Source organism: Coregonus lavaretus (genome assembly GCF_964263955.1).
Source record: "Coregonus lavaretus genome assembly, chromosome: 10".
Classification (NCBI taxonomy): domain Eukaryota; kingdom Metazoa; phylum Chordata; class Actinopteri; order Salmoniformes; family Salmonidae; genus Coregonus; species Coregonus lavaretus.
The window spans coordinates 25,539,599-25,558,966 of NC_139997.1; the positions used below are offsets into that span (position 1 = coordinate 25,539,599).

General features: G+C 41.2%; 2 pseudogenes across 2 annotated transcripts in view; both read right to left on the reverse strand.

The window, feature by feature from the left end:
* Positions 1-2,785, reverse strand: part of LOC311136276 (NADPH--cytochrome P450 reductase-like) — a 25,496-nt pseudogene extending 22,711 nt beyond the window's left edge. The window contains exon 1 of the transcript XR_014615425.1: positions 2,745-2,785. The product of XR_014615425.1 is annotated as an NADPH--cytochrome P450 reductase-like (transcript). The remainder of the gene's footprint in view (positions 1-2,744) is intronic.
* LOC311136277 lies at positions 1,627-19,367 on the reverse strand (annotated as a pseudogene). Its single transcript has 21 exons — positions 19,149-19,367; positions 17,960-18,072; positions 17,738-17,799; positions 17,485-17,584; positions 17,104-17,237; positions 16,812-16,957; positions 16,610-16,707; positions 16,380-16,492; positions 16,009-16,146; positions 11,723-11,845; positions 11,496-11,563; positions 11,263-11,377; positions 11,029-11,124; positions 8,754-8,843; positions 8,169-8,234; positions 6,408-6,469; positions 6,067-6,170; positions 4,207-4,252; positions 3,714-3,782; positions 3,410-3,522; positions 1,627-1,648 (listed from the first exon to the last, which is right to left on the reverse strand). The product of its transcript is annotated as an uncharacterized misc_RNA (transcript).
* Position 19,368: the final 1 nt, after the last annotated feature.

The window sequence follows — 19,368 nt, forward strand, 5'->3', positions numbered from 1 at the left end:
TTTTCCCTCACTGTATATGTTTGCAGCCATATTATTGTTTCCCTTCACCTGAGTGGCGCTGGTTCTTGGCTCTCTCCTTTTCATGAGCTTGTTTAGAAAGTGTCCTCTTTCGGCCAACAGAAACAGATATCACAGGCTCCAAACTGTCGAAGGGATCCATAACCAAAAGGTCCACGATACTCGAGCTCAAAGCTAACATAACGCTAGGTAGCCAGCACGCGAACAGCTGAGAGGGACAGCTGTCTATTACCGCATCTGGCTAACTAAGCCATGGGTTACTCTAAATAAATAACCTATGGTTCTGATTACATTCCTGTGTGGAAAAAATATTTATAGCGAAACCTAATTTACGACTGAACAGATAAATATCATGGAAACGATTAACTAAATGACTCACTTTTGCGCCAGCTGCAAAAACCATATGGAAGTTCCATGCATCTGGACAGTGGATATAGCCAGACCCATTTATTTAGAGAGTTGTGCCAACTTTTAGAATGTTGAATAGGCTATTGTTATAATTCTAGACATCCAGTTACATAGCATTATTTAAATATTCCCAATGTAATGTTAATGGTCGCTAACATGGCTGCCATTGAATGTTGTAGTGTCATGTAAATGAATCATAATGCAGAAACCTCAATGGCCCAACTCTCTAAAAACATGGCCCTGGATATAGCATGTTTAGGTATGAAACACGTGTGTCGGATATAGGCTAGCGTTTGGAACAAAAACACATTTTAAAGCACATTAAAGTCAATGTTTTAAAAGCATGAGAACAGCCATAATTCATACACATAAAAAGGGACCCATGAACATTCACTTCAGATGAGAAAATGTGAATGTGAAAAATCAAACTCTTCATAAAATTGGCATGTTGGAGAAATAAAGCAAACAAGAGACGTTATGGATGTTCCATGAAATGGAAAAGCTTTTTAGGGAGATTGAACAAATTAGCAAAGGTCTGTAAATTGGTACATTTTAGGTCAAAACGTGGATAGCCATTTCGAAAGAAAGGCTTGGCTGAATACAAAAACGATAACTTTGAAAATATTTCCATTTCCATTAGCCCTATTACTTTAGAGAGGAAAAACAACCGTTTTGGATGTTACAGAGCCTGAAATCGACATTCAAATCTTAAGTATTTCTTGATCAAAATCTATCATAACACATTTGTTGTCACCTGGAATGTTTCTAAAATGTTTGCAAAAGGCATAGTACCTATGACCAATGTTCCCTATAATTTGTTGGGGCACTGAGCAAATCTTTGGTCTTGTGAGTGGAAACTTGAATGTTGTGGGAATTTTGTGCAACTTCCGGCGCGCATTTACAGTGAACACTGAGGCTGTACCCTTCTTCCAGCATGACTACCAAAGCTGTCATCAAGGCAAAGGGTGGCTATTTGAAGAATCTCAAATATAAAATCTATATTGATTTGTTTAACACTTTGATGGTTACTACATGTTTCTATATGTGTTATTTCATAGTTTTGATGTATTCACTATTATTCTACAATGTAAAACATAGTAAAAATAAAGAAAAACCCTTGAATGAGTAGGTGTGTCCAAACTTTTGACTGGTAGTGTATATAAAACACAGAAAAATCCAGTTTTTGACTGCACTGGGCCTTTAACAGGTGACTTGACCTGGGCTATGTAGGGCACATTTAATCAGCAGGAGCATAGTTAGAGAAATTAACACTTCATAGCTGAGATACAGTCATGCAGAGATGGGTGACGACTCTGAGATTTTGCCAGCATTTCTCTCCATGGGTATGCCAAAATGAATGGCAGAATGCTGTGCTCCAGACTCATGTAGTACTGAGAACCATTTTTGTCTTTCAAATGTCTGTACTTATCCTGTCACTTACACCTAAAAAGCATTGAAAGGCTAAATTCTCAATTTTACCACAAGAGGGCATTCTAGCATAAGGACAAATGTGAGCAAAATGTACACATTGTTCTTTTGAACTGCAGTCCATACATACAGCATGCTATGGATAAAGAAAACAACTGAAAGCTACAGTCTCATACACCTGGTACTTCCATTAAGTTCTGTCAGTTTTCATAGATTACTTCTGTTGCATGCATCACATTTACCGTATTATAGCATTCAGTCTGTTGTTATCTGGGGTCAATTCAATGAAAACAAATGCAAACTGACAAATAACTATTCAAATAGTTAAATATTATTTCAATAATAGTTACAACTAATAGAAACTCACTGGTGCACACTTCACTACTGTACTCGCTGGTGCACACTTCACTACTGTACTGATAAAATACATTGTTTCCTACACTTCCACAAATATCTGTGGTTGGTTGGAAACCCAATGGATAGTTGGCAAGCTTGCTGCTACTTCCATGCACTTCATCAAGTGTGGCAGATACCCATTTTTGGCAACATAAATTGTCAGTTAATAAAAAAAGAGACATGCTGCTATAATGTTCAATGTATCAATAAGATAGTTGACAAGATTGAGTTTACTAATTCTTTCGAAAGTCTGGCTTTGTCTTCCCCCATTTAGGTAACCCAAAAACCTTACAAAAGAGTGGAGCACAGTTGTGTAATCTGTTCAAAGCAGCTAACGTTAGCTAAGCTTTGCCTAAAGGATCTTGTATCTAGGCTGTACGTTGTCTGCTTGGAAGGCAACGTCAAATTCATAACGTTTAACCATATTTGAACATAGCATAAGGTTGCAGTACAACACAATACTAATTTAAGTCTAACAAATTAGTTAATTTTACCTTCAAGCTGCTCCTGACTGTATCCCAGCACAATATCAGAGTCAAATTGCTTTTACGTCATTATTGTGCGCCCACGCGCCATGCCTCTCACGTGTCAGTGGTTTATGTACACTGTGCTTTAAAAAATATAATCAGAGAAATGTGATACCACCATGTCCCTGAAAGCTCCTAGAGCTCATTTCGATATCAGCCACCGTATCAAATCATCAGGATGAACACTATCCATCCACAAAATAGTATCAGTCAAGAAGAAGAAAGTAATATTGTTAACATATCCCTAACATACCAGTAGTAATGTAGTAATGCACGTGGCAGTCTCATAATGAAACGTTTAGACAAAATGAACAAAGCAGACTCAGCTAGCGGCTTATTATTGCAGAGTGAGCTCTCTTGACACAGCTGAATATTTACAGACAGTTTAGTGATTGTCAGTGCATGACCTGTAATATCTCAGACCCATTCTGGTAATCTCACACACTATTAAATCTTGGGTGATGCTGAAAGTGACAAGCTGCATTTCTCAGAAACAAAACACATTTGATAAAAAGGTGCAACAGAAAAATGTACATGTTTACAAGACAAATGTATAAAATAGACATAAAAAGTACATTAGTATAAAACACCTTTGGCACATATTATTTTGAATAAATAGTTGGGTTCGTAACAATGTCCAGTTATCTTTCTCTATGTTGTGGATGTACTTATGGTAGACCACACCAAGTGTGGTGGAGAAGTTCCCCATAAATAACACGAGGTAGGAGCAGCCACACATGAAGACCTGGAGGGTGGGGAGTGAGGACAGGTTAGGAATAAAGTAGCAAATGTTCACTTTCATTTTGACTGGCAACAAAATACATGAGACACATAAGGAGCTTGACACATTGATATTGACATTGTCAATAAAGGAAGTTGTCAAGTTTCATTCATTTTATCTGTGAAATGAAAAGAGCATCTGTGAAATGCACTGACCTGCCACTTTCTACACTCCGGGAGCTGGGCCATCCTGAACAGTGTTAGGACATTGTAGAGCTGCCAGAACTACAAACACATAGAACACAGAGGTGTCGCCCTCCCTCTTGCGCAAGGCATACAAGTGCAGTGACATCAATATCCAGAAATAACTTTGGTACTTTCAATACCCTAAAATACCCCCCCCCCCCCGATTGAACCAACATTGTTTCCAAGTCATTTCAACCCAAAAATGTAATGTGATGACGTTGAATCAATGTGGAAAACTGATTGGATTTGAAAAAAGTCATCAACGTCAGGGAATTTTAACCTAAATCCAATGACATGGTGAAATGATTAGTTGATTTCATGTTGAATTCACGTTAGTTGACAACTCAACCAAATGTAAATCAAAACTAGACATTGAACTGATGTCTGAGAGACACTACATTTACTGTAGACAAAAGGTCTTCACTGAGCACTACCAGTGGGGAGATGAGCCCCTGATACTCACATGACAAAAGAACAGGAAGGTCAGAAGGAAGGTCTTGCCACATCCACTACTGGAAACCCTGTGAGGTGGAGGAATGTTTGTTTAAAATAAAGGGAACACTAAAATAACACATTCTAGATCTGAATGAATGAAATAATCTTATTAAATACTTTTTTCTTTACATAGTTGAATGTGCTGACAACAAAATCACACAAAAATGATCAATGGAAATCAAATTTATCAACCCATGGAGGACTGGATTTGGAGTCACCCTCAAAATTCAAGTGGAAAACCACACTACAGGCTGATCCAACTTTGATGTAATGTCCTTAAAACAAGTCAAAATGAGGCTCAGTAGTGTGTGTGGCCTCCACGTACCTGTATGACCTCCCTACAACGCCTGGGCATGCTCCTGATGAGGTGGCGGATGGTCTCCTGAGGGATCTCCTCACAGACCTGGACTAAAGCATCCGCCAACTCCTGGACAGTCTGTGGTGCAACGTGGCGTTGGTGGATGGAGCGAGACATGATGTCCCAGATGTCCTCAATTGGATTCAGGTCTGGGGAACGGGCGGGCCAGTCCATAGCATCAATGACTTCCTCTTGCAGGAACTGCTGACACACTCCAGCCACATGAGGTCTAGCATTGTCTTGCATTAGGAGGAACCCAGGGCCAACCGCACCAGCATATGGTCTCACAAGGGGTCTGAGGATCTCATCTCGGTACCTAATGGCAGTCAGGCTACCTCTGGCGAGCACATGGAGGGCTGTGCGTCCCCCCAAAGAAATGCCACCCCACACCATGACTGACCCACAGCCAAACCGGTCATGCTGGAGGATGTTGCAGGCAGTAGAACGTTGTCCACGGCGTCTCCAGACTCTGTCACGTCTGTCACATGTGCTCAGTGTGAACCTGCTTTCATCTGTGAAGAGCACAGGGCGCCAGTGGCGAATTTGCCAACTTGGTGTTCTCTGGCAAATGCCAAACGTCCTGCACGGTGTTGGGCTGTAAGCACAACCCCCACCTGTGGACGTCGGGCCCTCATACCACCCTCATGGAGTCTGTTTCTGACCGTTTGAGCAGACACATGCACATTTGTGGCCTGCTGGAGGTCATTTTGCAGGGCTCTGGCAGTGCTCCTCCTGCTCCTCCTTGCACAAAGGCGGAGGTAGCAGTCCTGCTGCTGGGTTGTTGCCCTCCTACGGCCTCCTCCACGTCTCCTGATGTACTGGCCTGTCTCCTGGTAGCGCCTCCATGGTCTGGACACTTCGCTGACAGACACAGCAAACCTTCTTGCCACAGCTCGCATTGATGTGCCATCCTGGATGAGCTGCACTACCTGAGCCACTTGTGTGGGTTGTAGACTCCGTCTCATGCTACCACTAGAGTGAAAGCACCGCCAGCATTCAAAAGTGACCAAAACATCAGCCAGGAAGCATATGAACTGAGAAGTGGTCTGTGGTCACCACCTGCAAAACCAGTCCTTTATTGGGGGTGTCTTGCTAATTGCCTATAATTTCCACCTGTTGTCTATTCCATTTGCACAACAGCATGTGAAATGTATTGTCAATCAGTGTTGCTTCCTAAGTGGACAGTTTGATTTCACAGAAGTGTGATTGACTTGGAGTTACATTGTGTTGTTTAAGTGTTCCCTTTATTTTTTTGAGCAGTGTATATGGAATACATATATAATAAACATGTACTATACAATACCAGTAAACATGTACTATGTATACAGCTGCAATCTATGTGTTGATGATGCCCTGATATCAGGTCAATGAGGAGTGATGGAGGAGGATGCGTTTTTGTCATTTTGGTCATGTTCCTCTTAAACACATGTGATCAGTGAGTAGTCATGATGACACACAACAATGTGTGACTTCTCTCTCACCAACTGGCAAATCCATGTTGTGACTCTCTCCCAGGGCTCGAAGTCTGTACAGACAGCCACTCTGGTAATAGTACTGGAGAAACTGGACAAAACCTATTTGGCACAGAAAACACAACAGAAGTATACTGTATTAATACTGAGACTGTTCTACTTCTCCCCAGGTTTCAGGTCAATCCCATTTTAATTTAGAAGATTAATTAATTGAAATTCCTATTCAAAAGTTGAATAGTGCCATTTGTTTTGAATAATGTTAGCCTCAGATAAAAACAATTGTATGCCACTCCATAGTCATTTTATCTCTCACTTAAAGATATTACAGTTGTGTCTTACTTTGGTACAAGCAGTAGGCGAGGAACTGATTCCTGAACATCTGGTACAGTATGCCTTCCGGACTGTAGGACGGACAGGGCAGTTAGATATGTATAAGTAGTATGGTGAAAATTCCATTCTGGCCAATCAGGGGGTAAAAATATGCATTTGGGTCAAGAGTCAACAAGCTACCTAATGTGTTCTTCTTGTCTTGTGCACTCATAAATATGACATAAAAGTGTGCATTTGGTAACATGCTAAACTCCAGGCCTCTGGGGCTACAGTGTCAGCTGGTTTTCATTTCTCCCTTGTGTTTAATTGGATCACATGCGCAGCCATTTAGTTGAGTGATATCATATTGCAGTTTATTAGGTACCCCGTTCACGAAAATGGATCGCTCCTACAGACAGTAAGTCACGTGGCAGTGGCTTGCTATATAAAGCAGGCAGACAGGCATCGAGACATTCAGTTACTGTTCGATTGAACGTTAGAATGGGCAAAACGAGTGACCTAAGCGACTTTGAGCGTGGTATGATCGTCGGTGCCAGGCACGCCAGATCCAGTATCTCAGAAACGGCCACCATCCTGGGCTTTTCACGCACAGTGTCTAGGATTTACTGAGAATGGTGCGACAAACAAAAAAGATCTAGTCAGCAGCAGTCCTGTGGGCAAAAACAGCTTGTTGATGAGAGAGGTCGAAGGAGAATGGAAAAAATCATGCAAGCTAACAGGCGGGTCACAAACAGAAAAATAACGACGCTGTACAACAGTCGTGTGCAGAACGGCATCTCGGAACACACAACTCATCGATCCTTTTCTCGGATGAGCTATTTCAGCAGACGACCACACCGGGTTCAACTCCTATCAGCTAAAAACAAGAAAAGCGGCTCCAGTGGGCACGCGATCCCCAACACAATTGAGGAGTGGAAAAACATTTCCTGGTCCGACGAATCCCAGTTCCTGTTGCGTCATGCTGATGTCAAAGTCAGGATTTGGCATAAGCAGCATGAGTCCATGGACCCATCCTGCCTGGTGTCAATGGTATAGGCTGGTGGCGGTGGTATACTGGTGTGGGGAATGTTTTCCTAGCACACGTTAGGTCCCTTGATACCATTTGAGCAACGATTGAACGCCACAGCGTTTGGGAACATTGTTCCTGAAATCCCTGTGGAACACTTCCGACACCTTGTAGAATCCATGCCCCGAAGAATTCAGGCTGTCCTGGAGGCAAAGGAAGGTCTGGCTTGCCTATGGAGCAGTGAGGGGAACGGCACCTCCGTACCTTCAGGCTCTGATCAGTCCCTACACCCAAACGAGGGCATTGCGTTCATCCACCTCTGGCCTGCTGGCTCCCCTTCCTCTGCGGAAGCATAGTTCCCGCTCAGCCCAGTCAAAACTGTTCGCTGCTCTGGCACCCCAATGGTGGAACAAGCTCCCTCACGACGCCAGGACAGCGGAGTCACTCACCACCTTCCGGAGACATTTGAAACCCCACCTCTTTAAGGAATACCTGGGATAGGATAAAGTAATCATTCTACACCCCCCCCCCCCCAAAAAAAAATAAAAAAATAAAATAAAATAACTTAAATAAATAAACAATAAAAAAAAATACAAAAAAAAATACTAACAAATATTGTAAAGTGGTTAACCCACTGGCTATAGGGTGAATGCACCAATTTGTAAGTCGCTCTGGATAAGAGCGTCTGCTAAATGACGTAAATGTAATGTAAATGTCTGACCCGGTACTATTCCCTGTGGTCTCAGTGGTAAGGGTGCACTTACCAAGTCAGCATCACTCCATACAGGAAGCAGAACACATAGTGATGAAACACCCACCAACCATTGATCCTGAAACAACAAACAAACAAGTCACAGCGAATAAATAGCCACAACGGACAGTACGTGTGAGTTATAGATGTAAGTGTATTATCAATGCAGGATTGTACAAATACAGTAGTTAGTATCAATTCAAGACTGCAGTGTGTGATGTAAATATCCTTACAGCGTAAAATTCCTCACACAATTGAATTGTGAGGATTTTTACACTGTGAGGGATTTTTACATCACACAGTGCAGGTACACGGCAGACGACAAAGCAAAATAGTATCGTATAGAACATCAATTTATAGTGGAAACAAAGCATCCTTGTGTGTCACACAAGAGACTGCATATGCTGGGGAGACAAAGCAGCATCAACATGCCTCCATGTAATGAGGCTGACACAGACACTAGTGTTCTGTTTCATTGGACCACTTGTGTAGGGCACACACACAGTGGTGCAGTGTCTTCAGCTGAATGCAAATACACACAGTATGAAGTGGATAATGGCCTGAAGGTTGCCTACAGACCCTGAGGTTGGTTACAAACCTGGAGCCGTTGCTAATGAGGATACTCTCCCGGATGGTCAGCGTGCAGTAGTACCACACCAGCAGGAAGTTGAAGTGAGCGTCTAAGGCTCTACCAAACAAAGACGGACACAACCACAAATAGTTCAAAGTCAAAGACAAAAAGGACAAAATAGGAATTTATAGGTATTAGTGCATAATAACAATATATTACAACTAATAATACAATAGTGGGTTTTTAATACGTTAAAATTTTAGGCAATACTCCTGATATGGATTGTGAGTGAGTAAAATGGCATATGAGTAGAGCCCGACCGATATTGGCCTTTTAATGCTATATCGGTATTGGCCGATAAATCCACGATAACCGATATTCAATAAATAGGATGAAAAAAGGGAATCTCATACTTATCTGAACACTTGTGGCCATTCTCATGATGTGTCATTATTGTCACAATGTAACAAATCAACATTTGTAGCATATTTCTTCGACAATTGCTCTTTTGGATGGCAATTTATGAGAATTGAGTGTGGAAAAAGGACACTTTTTCATTTCCCTGCTGTAAAACAGTATATCGGGAGATATATCTGTATTGGTAAATTTTGTCCCCTAAAAAAATCGAATCCGTATCGGACCCCAAAACACATATACAGTATCGGTCAGGCTCTACATACAGTGGGGAGAACAAGTATTTGATACACTGCCAATTTTGCAGGTTTTCCTACTTACAAAGCATGTAGAGGTCTGTAATTTTATCATAGGTACACTTCAACTGTGAGAGACAGAATCTAAAACAAAAATCCAGAAAATCACATTGTATGATTTTTAAGTAATTATTTTGCATTTTATTGCATGACATAAGTATTTGATCACCTACCAACCAGGAAGAATTCCGGCTCTCACAGACCTGTTCGTTTTTCTTTAAGAAGCCCTCCTGTTCTCCACTCATTACCTGTATTAACTGCACCTGTTTGAACTTGTTACCTGTATAAAAGACACCTATCCACACACTCAATCAAACAGACTCCAACCTCTCCACAATGGCCAAGACCAGAGAGCTGTGTAAGGACATCAGGGATAAAATTGTAGACCTGCACAAGGCTGGGATGGGCTACAGGACAATAGGCAAGCAGCTTGGTGAGAAGGCAACAACTGTTGGCGCAATTATTAGAAAATGGAAGAAGTTCAAGATGACGGTCAATCACCCTCGGTCTGGGGCTCCATGCAAGATCTCACCTCGTGGGGCATCAATGATCATGAGGAAGGTGAAGGATCAGCCCAGAACTACATGGTAGGACCTGGTCAATGACCTGAAGAGAGCTGGGACCACAGTCTCAAAGAAAACCATTAGTAACACACTACGCCGTCATGGATTAAAATCCTGCAGCGCACGCAAGGTCCCCCTGCTCAAGCCAGCGCATGTCCAGGCCCGTCTGAAGTTTGCCAATGACCATCTGGATGATCCAGAGGAGGAATGGGAGAAGGTCATGTGGTCTGATGAGACAAAAATAGAGCTTTTTGGGCTAAACTCCATTCGCCGTGTTTGGAGGAAGAAGAAGGATGAGTACAACCCCAAGAACACCATCCCAACCGTGAAGCATGGAGGTGGAAACATCATTCTTTGGGGATGTTTTTCTGCAAAGGGGACAGGACGACTGCACCGTTTTGAGGGGAGGATGGATGGGGCCATGTATCGCGAGATCTTGGCCAACAACCTCCTTCCCTCAGTAAGAGCATTGAAGATGGGTCGTGGCTGGATCTTCCAGCATGACAACGACCCGAAACACACAGCCAGGGCAACTAAGGAGTGGCTCCGTAAGAAGCATCTCAAGGTCCTGGAGTGGCCTAGCCAGTCTCCAGACCTGAACCCAATAGAAAATCTTTGGAGGGAGCTGAAAGTCCGTATTGCCCAGCGACAGCCCCGAAACCTGAAGGATCTGGAGAATGTTTGTATGGAGGAGTGGGCCAAAATCCCTGCTGCAGTGTGTGCAAACCTGGTCAAGACCTACAGGAAACGTATGATCTCTGTAATTGCAAACAAAGGTTTCTGTACCAAATATTAAGTTATGCTTTTCTGATGTATCAAATACTTATGTCCTGCAATAAAATGCAAATCAATTACTTAAAAATCATACAATGTGATTTTCTGGATTTTTGTTTTAGAGTCCGTCTCTCACAGTTGAAGTGTACCTATGATAAAAATTACAGACCTCTACATGCTTTGTAAGTAGGAAAACCTGCAAAATCGGCAGTGTATCAAATACTTGTTCTCCCCACTGTATGTGAGGTTACTCACCTGTAACTAAATACAAAGCGACATGTGAATGAGAAGAAGAGGAGTAGGACAGTGAGGACCAATTTGAATTTCTCATATTCATCTTTGTAGGTAAATCTGGTGGCGAGAGAAGAGAGAAAGCATCTGTTATGTTCACAAAGAAGCTCACACAGTTAGAGTATGAGTTCTCATTGTCATGTTATGATATTATTATTATATTGCAATACATTTGTTAAAAGACTGAAAAGCGCTTACTTGGAGTGTTTGTTGAGTAGTGTTACATTCACAATCCCAAGAACGAGACTGAGGTATAACCTGAACAGCAAAGGAGGGAGAGAAGAACATTTTAAATTAAATTTGTTCTTGGGCAGTTGTTTTAGTGAATAACAAATGTGAATTTGATCAAGAAAATAATTATCTACAAATCTTCTCTAAAAAAGAGACAAACTTGCTTTTCTAGTAGAGAGCCAACTTGTATCAAGCTAAACTGTCCTTGATAAATTCCTGGATCCCATCTATCACATTAATTTCCTCTGTACTCATTGTTTCTTTGCATCTAAAGAGGAAAAGGTTAACATGATTTAGTAATAAGTACAAAGCTGACCAACAGAATAACCAGAATGATGACTACAGTGAGGTCTATTACACTGTTATTACTAAATAACATTGAAAAAGGTGAGGTTCCATGTCCGAGTACATCAACTGCGCTTGCTACTCAGTCTCCCAGTGACACTGTGAGCTCTTTTAATTTATTCCTCTGTCGTGCTATGGCATGGGAGCAGCTGTCTTGTAGCTTGGAGACCTCCTCAAGCTTCTGTTTATACAGACGGCGAGTCTCCTAAAGACAAAGAGAGATGGTAAGAACAATTTAGCGTCTCTATAGCGCATATGCTGCACACTTTGTACCATCTCAATCACTCAGCAATGTGGTTGGCCTGGATATAGCATACATGATGGGATATTTCACTGTAAACTGACACTTAATCTCATTGCACGTAATTTCGGTATGACCATAAAACTATATCATCAGCTTGCTTGTGCTGAGCCTATTCATTTTGTTCAGGCTAAATTTCACAATCTACTTTGACATTTGTAACGTTACAGAACAGACTCTGTGTAGGGCTCACACTGGAAATTAGGGAAAGTCGTTTCAAAATGTTGGTCTAGCTAGTTGTACAGCTTGCTTGTGAGGCTCAACCAACAATATGTATTTAAAAAATAAGGAAAGAGACAGCTACTGAACTTTCTGTATGTTCTCCAATGTTAAAACTTCCCAATTGTTTTCATGTTAATTTACAGTGTAGACGATTAAACTCAACTCCACGATTTACGATGGAGTTGAGCGGCAATTAAGTGTGGGCAGACTGGACACTGTTCTGTGTACTTGCGAGAAATTATTAGTTTTTCATCATGTGACGTCAGAGCTCCAGTTGCCGCTCAACTCCACTGTAATTCGTGGAGTTCAGTTTAGTCGGCTACTTAAAGTGATACATTGTAGCAGCAAATTCAATTAGTTCCAAATATCTTTGAAATCAGATAATGAAAATGAGTTCAGCTGCAGCAGCTTTCAGCAAGTCTCAATCTTGCATTCTTTCTTGGATGTGCTGGGTTGACAGTTTGCCAAGCAGTGGAAAACTGAGCGTGAACAACTCGTTCAATCCACCATATAATATTCATATGACATTTAGCTAGATTACTAGTTCAAGGAACTCGCTAGTCAAATCTGGATTGTAAATGTGTAATAGCAGCTAGCTAGCTAGCCTACAAATGACATTTTCTGGATTGGCGAGCATAGCTACCTAGCTAGCTAAACAGTTTGCCATTAGCACACGTTGTGCGGATTAGTTCGCTGATGGGTGACCGGCTGTCGACTTTAGCAAGCATGAATTTCGTCCACAAGAAGTACAACATTACAAATATTTTCCAAGATGTGAGATAATTAACTTGCTATCTGTAATAGTGTATAGCTATGGAATCGTGACATTGCGTACTTTCGACGAAATAATAGGCAGGTTTCTCGACTCATACCCTGATTATGAGAAAGTATTGCGTGACGATTAGTTTAGCAACCGCGTGACGCAGAATGGCAACTGAACGCGATTGGTCGACAGTTTGCCTGGGTGGGGCGTTATACGGGTTTCCATTCGTTGCCGAATGGGATTCCTATCACCTCTTTCTCTAATATCTCTGAAAGGTCAATCGAACTTGACCTAAACAATGGAATTGCCATGGAAACGCGTGGGGGAAAGATCCCGAGTCACCTCCTTTCCACCAGCAAAATTAGCTTACATTTAGGCTGTTGTTTATAAGTGTATTTCACAATATGTTGAGGTAAAATTGGAGTATAATGCTTGTATGGATGTCAACCCCAACACATGTTCATGTCATCATTACCAATCAACTGTTTTACAGTTAAAACCGAATTTGACTACCACCACCGATTTATGTATGCTAGCTATGCTAACCAGTTTATACGAACGGGAGCTAGCATTTAGCGGTCACTTCTTCTAAATCTGAAAAGGTACAATATCCAAATCTCACTTAAGTAATCACATTGTGGGCCTGTTACAATATATAAATCATTTTGACGAATATCCACTTTGTTAGATCAAATTTGTTGAATGTGCGCCAATCTGGTCAATGGAACGTGCATTGACTCCTTTACTGCATCTACGAACGCCTTCGAACAATAGAACAGTTGCTTGGGTGAGAAAGGTGCAATTGCTAGGACAGGCGGGAGCGCTATAACGTTTGATGCCAACCGCCTATAAACCCCACTGAAGAAGAAGAGGGGAGGGCGACAACGTCCTTCGACCCCGCCTGTCTGGCACTGTTTTCCCGCAGTTCTGTTAGTCAGTGGTGTAAAGTACTTAAGTAAAAAACAACAACATGAAAGTACTACTTAAATAGTTTTTTTTGGGTATCTGTACTTTACTATTTATATTTTTGACAACTTTTACTTTTACTTCATTACATTCCTAAAGAAAATTATGTACGTTATACTCTATACATTTCCCTGACATTGTGGTGGCCGAAGTTCTCGTTACATTTTGAATGCTTATCACACACTTATCAAGAGAACATCCCTGGTCATCCCTACTGCCTATGATCTGGCGGACTCACTAAACACATGCTTCGTTTGTAAATTATATCTGAGTGTTGGAGGGTGCCCCTGGCTATCCATTTTTTTTTTTTTATTAACTAGAAAATGGTGCGTCTGGTTTGCATAATATAAGGAATTTGAAATGATTTATACTTTTACTTTTGATACTTAATTATATTTGAGCAATTACATTTACTTTTGATACTTAAGTACATTTAAAACCAAATACTTTTAGACTTTTACTCAAGTAGGAGTTACTGGGTGACTTTCACTTTTACTTGAGTCATTTTCTATTATGTTATCTTTACTTTTACTCAAGTATGACAATTGGGTACTTTTTCCACCACTGCTGTTAATGATGGCAAGGGAAGGTGTTCCGCAGGTGGGGGCGAAGGACATGGTGTGCTAGCTAGCTAGTCATATGGAGGACTCCAGTACACATGCGGCGGGGACACCGTGTGCTAGCTAACTAGCAAGCTACACTACAAGGCCAAAGGTATGTGGACACCCCTTAAAATGAGTAGATTTGGCTATTTGAGCCACACCCATTGCTGACAGGTGTATAAAATCGAGCACACAGATATGCAATCTCCATAGACAAACATTGGCAGTAGAATGGCCCATACTGAAGAGCTCAGTGACTTTCAACGTGGCACCGTCATAGGATGCCACCTTTCCAACAAGTCAGTTCTTCAAATTTCTGCCCTGCTAGAGCTGCCCCGGTCAACTCTAAGTGCTGTGAAGTGGAAACATCTATGAGCAACAACGGCTCAGCCGCGAAGTGGTAGGCCACACAAGCTCACAGAACGGGACCGCTGAGTGCTGAAATTGTCTGTCCTCGGTTGAAACACTTACTACCAAGTTCCAAACTGCCTCTGGAAGCAACGTCAGCACAATAACTGTTCGTTATTGAAATGGGTTTCCATGGCCGAGCAGCCGCACACAAGCCTAAGATCACCATGCGCAATGCCAAGCGTTGGCTGGAGAGGTGGAAATGCGTTCTCTGGAGTGATGAATCATGATTCACCCTCTGGCAGTCAGACGGACAAATCTGGGTTTGGCGGTGCCAGGAGTTTGCTACCTGCCCGAATGCACAGTGCCAACTGTAAAGTTTGGTGGAGGAGGAATAATGGTCTGGGGCTGTTTTTCATGGTTCGCGCTAGGCCCCTTAGTTCCAGTGAAGGGAAATCTTAACGCTACAGCATACAATGACATTCTAGATGATTCTGTGCTTCCAACTTTGTGGCAACAGTTTGGGGAAGGCCCTTTCCTGTTTCAGCATGACAATGCCCCCATGCACAAAGTGAGGTCCATACAGAAATGGTTTGTCGATATTGGTGTGGAAGAACTTAACTGGCCTTCACAGAGCCCTGACCTCAACCCCATCAAACACCTTTGGGATGAATTGGAACGTCGACTGCGAGCCAGGCCTAATCGCCCAACCTCACTAATGCTCTTGTGGCTGAATTGAAGCAAGTCCCCGCATTCTCAGGGCCTATCATTCCAGAATATCAGCAGGACAAACGTATCAATGTGAATGTGTTATTAGATGATCCCTGAGTCTTCATAAAGCATGGTATTACAATACATATGGAAAGTGAATAGCTTACAATTAATTTGTGATCAGTAAGACTCACCAGCTATGGCCTGACAAGCGATGCTTGCACGCTGGTTCTTAGTACCACATTAGTGTGTGTGTGTGTATGAAGATACTTCAAATATTTGTAAGACGTTGGTGCTCAGTGCATACAAATGTTATCAACCACCCAAGAAGGCCCATATAAAGAAGGAAGGGAACTTCATGACAAAAATATCCATGTCTTTTTTATTTGCATTGGGTAAATATTGCCCCAGTGAATTACAGGGCTCTGCTGGACTCATTTAAATGATCTATTAACCATCTTCTCAATAGCGGGCTCTGCAATATCAGTCATTCTTCTACCCAGTGTGTGCAGCTCCCAGTCGGACAGCTGTTGTACAAACCCTCGGTTTGGCCTCATGTTGGTTTTACATTGCAGGACATGCTCCCAGACCTCCTGTAGTGAGAAAAGTGCCATTGATATCATAATGGAGTGGGAGGAATAACAGAAAAATTAACAGCTCACCAAATTCAGCAACCAAATCTTATACTGTAAACACGCAGTATTTTCATTACTAAGCCAAACAAAATTTCTTCAGATTCCAAAGGCAGGAACTGGAACAGCCTGAACTTCTTCTATTTCTATTACACATTCCAAAGAAGACCGTAAAGTACATAAACATAACTTGCCCCCAGTGTATATTTCAAGTGGTGCAAAAGAAAAGCAATGGCCGCAGCACTACAGCGGCTTATTCCATGACTTGAAAAGATCAAAACTGCAGATCCAGTGTTGAGACGAGAGTCTAAAAGGGAAACATTTGCAACACGATAATAAACATAATATTAATAAATAAATAAATAGTAACAACAAGTAATAACAAGTAACATCTAAAAAGTGGAACAAAATACATGTAGCTCACCAATAAAAACACAAATCCTCTCAAAACTGGAGTACAGATCAGCCTCCACTGAATCTGCCACATTGATGTGAAGGATGGTGTGGTTTCCTTTTTCAAACCTAATTTCAAAAAGAAAAAAGTTGTACTCAAACATAACTATTTTTTATGAACAATCATCCATAGTACCTGCTCCTTTGAAATGTAAATATGAGTCCTCACGCACATGTGACTACTGTCTTCAGAGACATTGACAAGGGTGCTCATGTTCAGGTCTTTTAGGACATGGGGATTGATGGCCTGCTTGTAATCGCCCAAGTAGAGTTGACCTGGCAAGAGCTCCACTGGATAAGGCCTCAAGCTCTCCAATTCCTACAAAGTCACAATAATGAAACAGACAGCAGCACAATCTATGTAAATCAGCACTTTGAAAGACTCTTATCACCTGAGTATGTTATGCATTTTCTCAACAGGCTCTCACAATATTTAGCAAAGATTAGATGCAATGGAGGCGTTACCTTTATGGTGTAAAGGATTTTTTGTGTCCTAAAGAAAGGATAAAAGGCTGAGAACCTCTGATAGCCTCCTTTCAGAATCTGGACAGGATAGCGGCTTGATTTTGTCAGGGCCTCAGCGCATTCAATAGCCTCACCTACAGACACACACACACAGAATAACTACAAACCATTCTTACCCATCTCGGATATTATTGACTGGTTCATTCAATCATTGACAAGCTGGTTTGATTCAATCGAAAACGGTTGAAGTTAATTTACTTTAGCCTCACAGAGCTTAATTGAAACTTATCAAACACATAAGAAGAGTCATATTTTTCCTAAAATGCTTTTATTAAATCGATCCCTCATAGTCAGTGACCAGGCTGGTGATTTTCAGCTCACCTGAACCTTGTAAAGAACTGGTGCTGCTGTCATAAACCACAATATACCTCATACTCTCCACCTCCACTCCTACAGGCATAATGAGTTTGCCTTTAGAGTCCTGTAGAGTAAAACAATGACATCTTACTTATTACACTGTCAAACATTGCAACTTATATTTCAAAATGGCAGAATAATTGAAGCAGAGTATTTTCATCCTAAGGTGGGATGAGCTAGTGTTGTAATGTGTTAATAACTGATTTGACACTCATACCCATTTTGCATTCCTGGCAGTAATGATATGGCTGGCATTGTACTGTCCTTTAGCACGAGCATCTGAGGAAACAGCATAACCATTTGTCCACTTTTCATAATAGGCAACTTCGAGTGTATTATATTGGACTGAGTCTTAGAAATAAGTTACCTTTATCAACACAATGGATTTGTTTGAATCGTGTTGAACTGACATGACTGTCTGCCCCTACCTGGCTCTTACCAATCAAACAGAGGAAGTTGAACTCTGACAGTCTGGACAGGCGAGTGTACTGATTGAGAATGTTGTAAAGCTCAGACGCCTCACAAAAGGTTGTTCCAGCCATTGTAGGAAGCCTGACAACTTATAAATAAAAAGTGTGTTTTGAAAATCCTGCGTTGGACTACACAGTTACTAGCTAGTTAGCTAACATTAGCTCGTTCACATCATGCTTCAAATACAAACTTGTGAGGAATACAAATATTTGTTTTCGCAGTATATCAACATATTTCTGCAGGTAGTTAGTCGAGTTTGCAAACTAACATCAGAGATCGTAGAGAACCCTAGCTAGCACAAAAAATACCTAGCCTAATGTCTGTCTCTGCCATATATGAATTAGGAATTAGAATAGTAGAATGGACATGAACCATCTTATGATGGGATGAAGATCAGCCATTTTGGTCAGGGAGTTGGTCAACCAGTGCTGTGATAAGATATTGTGTAAAATAATGAATTTGAAGAATTGACCTGCACTGTTAGCTAGCCAGACAGTTTTAGAGAAATTAATGATTCAATAAATGTTTCTAATTAACTGCCAATATGCCAACATTCCATTCAAACAATGCAGCCACACAGCCATTCACTGGCTGAAATCAGTTGATGATAGGACTTAGAGACAAGTTGTAAATGCAACAAGTACCGATATTGTATCATATAATAGCACTCACAGCTTTCCAATATATATTTTTTCAAAACGAATGTTCAAACAATATTGTGACTAAACATGCAACCCATAACATGCACTCACAGATTTCCAAGAAAACAAAAATGTAGACATTTATGGTATGTTTACATATATTTTTAAAGGCTATTTATAAATAAAATGTGTATAAAACCCGTATAAACTGTATTTATAGTTTTATGACAATATTTTAGGTTGACAATGTATGATGTATCACATGCCTTACTTTTATTTTCCTGTATGAGGAAAATCAGGATTATGCCTCTACTGCCAATCATTCCAATTAGACTACTTTGGGTTTTTCCCTGACCATGGCAATATGACTCCCATTTTCACCCCATTCTGGACCTTTGAGGGTTTATGACATCGCCCATCTAGTAATTTAATAGGATCTCGTATGGTTTCTGCTAACAACACATGCTTGGCTAACTCATTCACTGATGTTGCTAGTAAAAATCTGCAGGTAGTTACAGGTTAGTGCAGAATCTTACCTTGTTAAGATGAAAATGACAAAATGACTTTTTCCACTCAAATTAACTAACCAAAGGCACTTTGCGACAACATTTCTAAAACATCTCTGAGCTAAACACACATGTACTATGAAGGAAAGGTTTGTCTAGGTTTTGTTGCACGGTAACACAATAACGGGCATTGCGGTTGGCTGGACAATACTAATCTGTGATTGGACATT